This window comes from Hippopotamus amphibius, chromosome 3 (genome assembly GCF_030028045.1).
Source record: "Hippopotamus amphibius kiboko isolate mHipAmp2 chromosome 3, mHipAmp2.hap2, whole genome shotgun sequence".
Lineage (NCBI taxonomy): Eukaryota > Metazoa > Chordata > Mammalia > Artiodactyla > Hippopotamidae > Hippopotamus > Hippopotamus amphibius.
In genome coordinates, this window is record NC_080188.1 from 129,660,796 (window position 1) to 129,666,282 (window position 5,487).

Below are 5,487 nucleotides of genomic sequence, written 5' to 3' on the forward strand. Positions count from 1 at the left end.
AAATTCTGGTGTGACCACATGCAGGCTGTGTGCTCTTGAGAGAGTTGCTAAACGTCTCTGAGCTTCACTTTCCTCCTCCATCCAGTGGGGCTGTTGGGAAAGCTAAATGAATATTGCAGGGTCTGGGTCTGCTCTGGGCGCACAGCGAGTGCTTGACAAACCTCTGCTGTCTGTTCTCAGCACACACGTCTCATCTCAGCAGGAGGAGAGATGGCCCAGAGAGGTCCAGGAGCTCGCCCAGCCACACAGGAGCCCCGACAACGGCCAGGTTTGCCAGCTTTTCCCCATCACACGCAGCCTCCCACGAGGTCACCATCACCCACCGCAGACACTAAAGCTCAGACATGGTGCTGAGAGTGAGTGTTTAACGCCCATAAAATCCAAGGAACTCAATAACCCCAAATAAGGTCTCCTATGCATTTCTCCAGGAACCCAGCCCAGAAGGCAGAACTCGAAACATATCTTAGAAGGGAAAAAACGCCGCTCTTCTCCTTTCCTTGGGTCTCTCTTTGTAAGACAGCTGCGATCGTATCTCGAGGCCCAAACAAAAGCGCTTAGTGGGACACCCGCCAAACCCCTGCAGCTCTGGGCCCTCTTGCCGACAATTCAAAATAACCACATAACACGTCGGAAAATGATAAGCGGGGTTCAAGTTTAACGGGCAGCAGGAAACCCACTATTCTTAGTTATTGGAAGGATTTTTGGAGAAGGAACTGCGCTCAGATCTGATGTTTGCATGGTGCCTGCCCCTCCACTTAATCGTTTAATGACGGGGATTTTTTAAAGTTTCCAAAGAGATGTTTCTGGAGACCCAACATCCTCACCTCCCCCTGGAAAGAGCCCAGCTGGGCCAGGATGGGTGGCCTTAGGCTCCCCAGCTCTGACTCCCCACCCAACGCCAGGTCTCAGCATCACCTCTTACCGGTGGGGTGATGTCTGCCAAATTCCTTAATCTCTTCAGGTGTCAGCTTTCTCACCAGCCAAACTGGTACAAATGGGTTTCAACGTTGAATGAGAAATGAGGTTCCTTAAAGGGCCGGGTATGTTGGAAAGCTTGTGGAAAACTGTCGTCTTTGCCATCGTCCAGGCCGCCTCACTGCTTTTACAGATGTAGATGCCAAAGGAGGCAGTTTCCATGCTAAGTGCACACCGCCAGCCTGGACCCCGGGGGGGGGTTGGCCGCCTGCAGGCCAACTCTGCCCTCCTCCACTCTTCACAAGGCCCCAGCTCTGCACCCAGCTGTGTCCTAAGGCTTTTCACTCATTTCATCGACCCTAGGAGGAAGGACCATCATGTCACTTCGTTTGACAGACAAGGAAACTAGTGTCCAGGGAGGTAAAACTTGCCCGAGGGACAGCCCCCTTGGGCTGTGGGGGCCCCATCAACAGGGCTGCTCCCCGATGAATCTCCAGAGCACATGTCCTACCTGAGACAGCAGATGCCAGGACAAGAAGCAGGTGCTCCAGGCAGCTTTGCCTGCTTATCTGGACTCTTCCGTTGTGGCCCAGTGACCAGGGAGCTGGAGAAAGTGGTCAAGGCTTGGGCACTGAAGCAGCCATTGTGGTACATGGAGGGCTATTCAAGGCCTATCATTTACTGGTAGTTTCCTTTCCACCTGCAAAAAAAAATGCCAAGCTCCTCCTCATGGCCTCTACGGCCCTGCCTGGGTGCCTCTGTGCTGCCTCCTCTGCCTTCCCCTCCAGCCACATTGGGCTTCTTTCAGACACATTCCTTAATGTGGCTGCTCCTCTCGGCCACAGGGCCTTTGCACATGCTATTTCTTTTTTTCTTTTTTCTTTTTCTTGGAAAGTCATTGTCCTTTATTATAAGAGCAAAGACTGGCCCTGCCAAGGCAAGGCCTCAAAAAATTGGCTGGACACTCAGAGTTGTTTCTCTCCATGGATATCTTTAGTACAAGGAGAAAGATTTATTCGATCTGAAGAGAAACCAGAGTATCTGCACATGCTATTCCTGCTGGCTGGAATTCCTCTTGTCATCACCTCTTCACCTAGTTAAGTCACATTGGACCTTTCAGTACCAACATCAACCATTCCTTGCTGTAGGGGGTTGAATGGCGTCCCCCAGAAGATATGTCCAAGTCCTCACCTTGGTACCTGTGAATGTGACCTTACTCGGCAGCTGGGTTCTTGCAGTTGGAATCAGGTTAAGGATCAGAAGATGAGCTCATTCTGGATTCATGGTGGATTGGGTCCTAAATCCAATGACAAGTAGCCTTTCAAGAGACAGAAAAGGAGACGACACAGAGGGACACAGAGAGGAAGGTGACGTAAAGATGGAGGAGAGACTGGAGAGATGCAGCCATGAGCCAAGGAACACAGGATGCCAGCAACTGGGTGAGGGCAAAACGAAGGCCAATAATCAAAATAATAATAAAAACTGTACCCATTTTAAAGGTGAAAAATATAGGCAGCAGAAAGTTAATTAACTTGTCCTTCACTCTGATATTAGAGCTAGGGTCGTTGCCTTGCTGTTGTGCGGACCCTCAAAGTTCACAAAATACTTTCATGCTCTGTCTTAAGCAAAATGGAAATTTCTTTATTCTCCATGTAAAAATCTCGGGGTATGTGGTTAAGAAAACATATTCCCTGGATTTAGAGATCCAGGCTTCTTACCTTTTGCTGCCCTGCTTTGTGAAGTCCCCATTCCCCAAGCCACTTCACAGTCTAATATGGCTGCTCTCACTCCAGCCATCACAGCTCTATCCCAGCCAGTAAGAGTAGGAGAGGAAAAGAGAAGGGCATCCTCTCTGTAGGATACTTCCCAGAAGTTGCATTCTTGTGCTCCATCAAAACAAATGGTAGGTGAAATAATAACATTTTGGAAACCTTGAGTGACGTTCTCTCATTCAAGTATCTAATTAATCCCACCAGCATCATTTTAGCACCTACCATGTGCCACTGGCATCTCTACATACATCCATCTTATTTCTCACAACAGCCCTCTCAGGCAGGTCCCAGTAAGCCTATTTCACAGATGGAGAAACCGAGGCTCAATGAGAACTGACCTGCCAGCAGCCCCACCCGGAGGACACAGCAAAGCTGGAGCCAGAGCCCAGGGCCCTCTGATGCCAGGCCCGTCTCCACCACCGCACCCAGCACTTCAGGCACCAGAGCTTCCTTCCTGCCCTGCGCCACCCTGTGAGTCATGCCCCCTTTGTGCTTCTCCTTTGTTTCCTCGTGATTCACACTGTCCGGTCCACCCCGAATCACCCCTTGGAGGTCACGCCCGGGTATGGAGAGTGGTGACTGAGCAGATGACCTCCCGGGATGGCCGCCTTTTCCTTGGAGGCTAGGCTTTCATGGAGGGAGTAGGAGGGGCTCTCTTGTCCCTGGACCAGGGGATGAGGCAGCTGGCTCTGCAAGGGGACTTCCCCCAAGAGCAGTTGCTGCATGGCTGTGACTGGGCTTCTGGTTCAAGGCCCAGGACCCCAGCCAGCCACCCCCGAACAGACCAGCCTGTGGTCCAGCCCCTCCTCTGTGAGCATGAGGGCCACCCCATGCCAGTGTCCAGGATGCATGGCAGTGCTGAGGCCAAGCCTGGCACCCCAGTGACACCAGCCACAGCTGACATCTTGCTTTTCGTTTCCCTGCCCAGTGCCCAGGTACGCTACCTGGACACCCCTGTCATCCAGGGACACCCGGCCTTCCTGAATCCTGCTCTGCAACAACCAGTTTTGTTGTTTGAAACCTGGATATCCACAGGAACTTCAAAGAAATAGGAGGTTCTTCTGACACCTGGTCCTCTGCACCGAGACATCCAGCCTACTGCAAGCCCGCGAGGCCCCGGATTTGGGGAGCATGTCCCCCGACTCGGGCAGCACCCTGGGCAGAGTCTGTGAAACCTGCACCAGAGGCCCATCAGCGCCAGACCCTAGGTGGGGGGGGCCTTCCAAACAGGGGTCCTGAAGCCTCAGTGGATCAACCGAGGTGGTACCCACATCCACAGCCCGGGAGAACGGGGACGTGCGGTTAATTGTTTCTTACACAGTCGAAAGCAAAAAGGCCTCTGCAAGTGATCACTTGGCTCTGTGACCAAATAAGGCAATATTACATTTCACTGTTTACAGCGGCGTGAAGCGGGCGGCTCCGAGGGCACAGGGAGAAATGCCGTCCACACTGTCTCTCCATCGCCAGCATCCAATAACTCTGTCCAAAGCCGGTTATAAGTTCCCTCTAGAAACAACCATTTGTCACTTTTTAAATACACTAACAAACCCCAGAGGTGACCCCGTCTTGCCTCCAGGCAGCCGGGTGGCGGAACCCAGCTTTGAACTTCCACACGCATGATTTAAGTGTCCTCTAAAAATTTTATTCCAGGGCCTGAGCAAAAACAGAGGCTCTTCTTAAAGAGCCAACTTCAGAGCTTCATTCGTGAGGTGCCTTCTTTTTTGCCCTGAGAATTTATTTCAAACTTTCTTTTGCAAATAAGACGTTGCCTCAGCAAAGAGCCATGGGTGACCTTCTTGTCCCGACAGTATTTATAAAACGAGATGCACGGTTGGCAGGGCTGAGCCTTAGTAATTGGTATTAATAATAAGACAAGTGTAAATGTTGAAAACCCATTAGGAGGCTTTAAGTGCTAAACAAAGCTTCAACTTGCTGGCATTTGCACCCTGTGTGTGGACCGATCTAACCTACAGCTGAGAAAATTGGACCCCAGGGGGATTCTGCAGCATCGACGCGACCCGGTGCTGTCTGCGTGGAACATGCTTCAAGCCCAGGTTGGGGACACGGCTCTTGCAAAGTGGGAACAACAGGAGAGCATCGATCTCACCTTCAAAATGGAATTTTTGGACCTTTCTCCCCACCTTGCACCACCCCATGCACTGCTTGCCATCAGGAAAGCAGGTTACCTTCATCTCCGCTCTCTAGCACAAAGCAGGCTTTCTGGACACAGCAGGTGCTCAGGAAATGTTTTCTGGAAGGGAGAATGAATGAGTGAGTGGATGAATGAGATTTCTTATTGCATCTCTTGCTCATGGCAGCCTCCGATTTACCACCCCTGCATCTCACATGAGCTCGTGCAGGATGGGTTTGCAGTGGCCAAGCAAGCCAGGACCAGCTTTGGGATAAAATTCTCAAGCCAAGAGTTGATTTCTGGAGAGGCCAACAGACATCAGTCCCCAGTTTCCTGTCCTGCCACCCCCAAGGGTCTCCCTGTGGTCCCAGTTCCCCCCACCCCCAGGGAGAGGTCTCCCCACATTGCGTCCCCGCCTCCCCCACCTATTCACACCCTCACACCCCTCCTCCAATCAGCAGAGTGACTGTCACCAGGTGTGGGCTCTGCATGCATGAGGTCCACACAGAAGGTGAGCTGGAATGTCGGGAAGCTGGCCTGGGATCCGTGGGGGGAGCCCCGCGGCCACACCCAGGTACAGATGCTTTCAAACCCACCCACCTAAAGGAAGTGTAATTCACTTTCCCAGATGGTGAGTAACATCTCAGGGACCAAATGCCACCTTTCTAA

The 5,487-nt window shown here is 51.9% G+C and overlaps 1 non-coding gene across 1 annotated transcript; it reads right to left on the reverse strand.

Annotated features, from left to right (window-relative positions):
* Window positions 1-1,840: 1,840 nt before the first annotated feature.
* On the reverse strand, window positions 1,841-1,956 carry LOC130850663 (U5 spliceosomal RNA). Its single transcript, XR_009053007.1, has one exon. It is a non-coding gene; the product is annotated as a U5 spliceosomal RNA (small nuclear RNA).
* Between the last annotated feature and the right edge of the window lie 3,531 nt (window positions 1,957-5,487).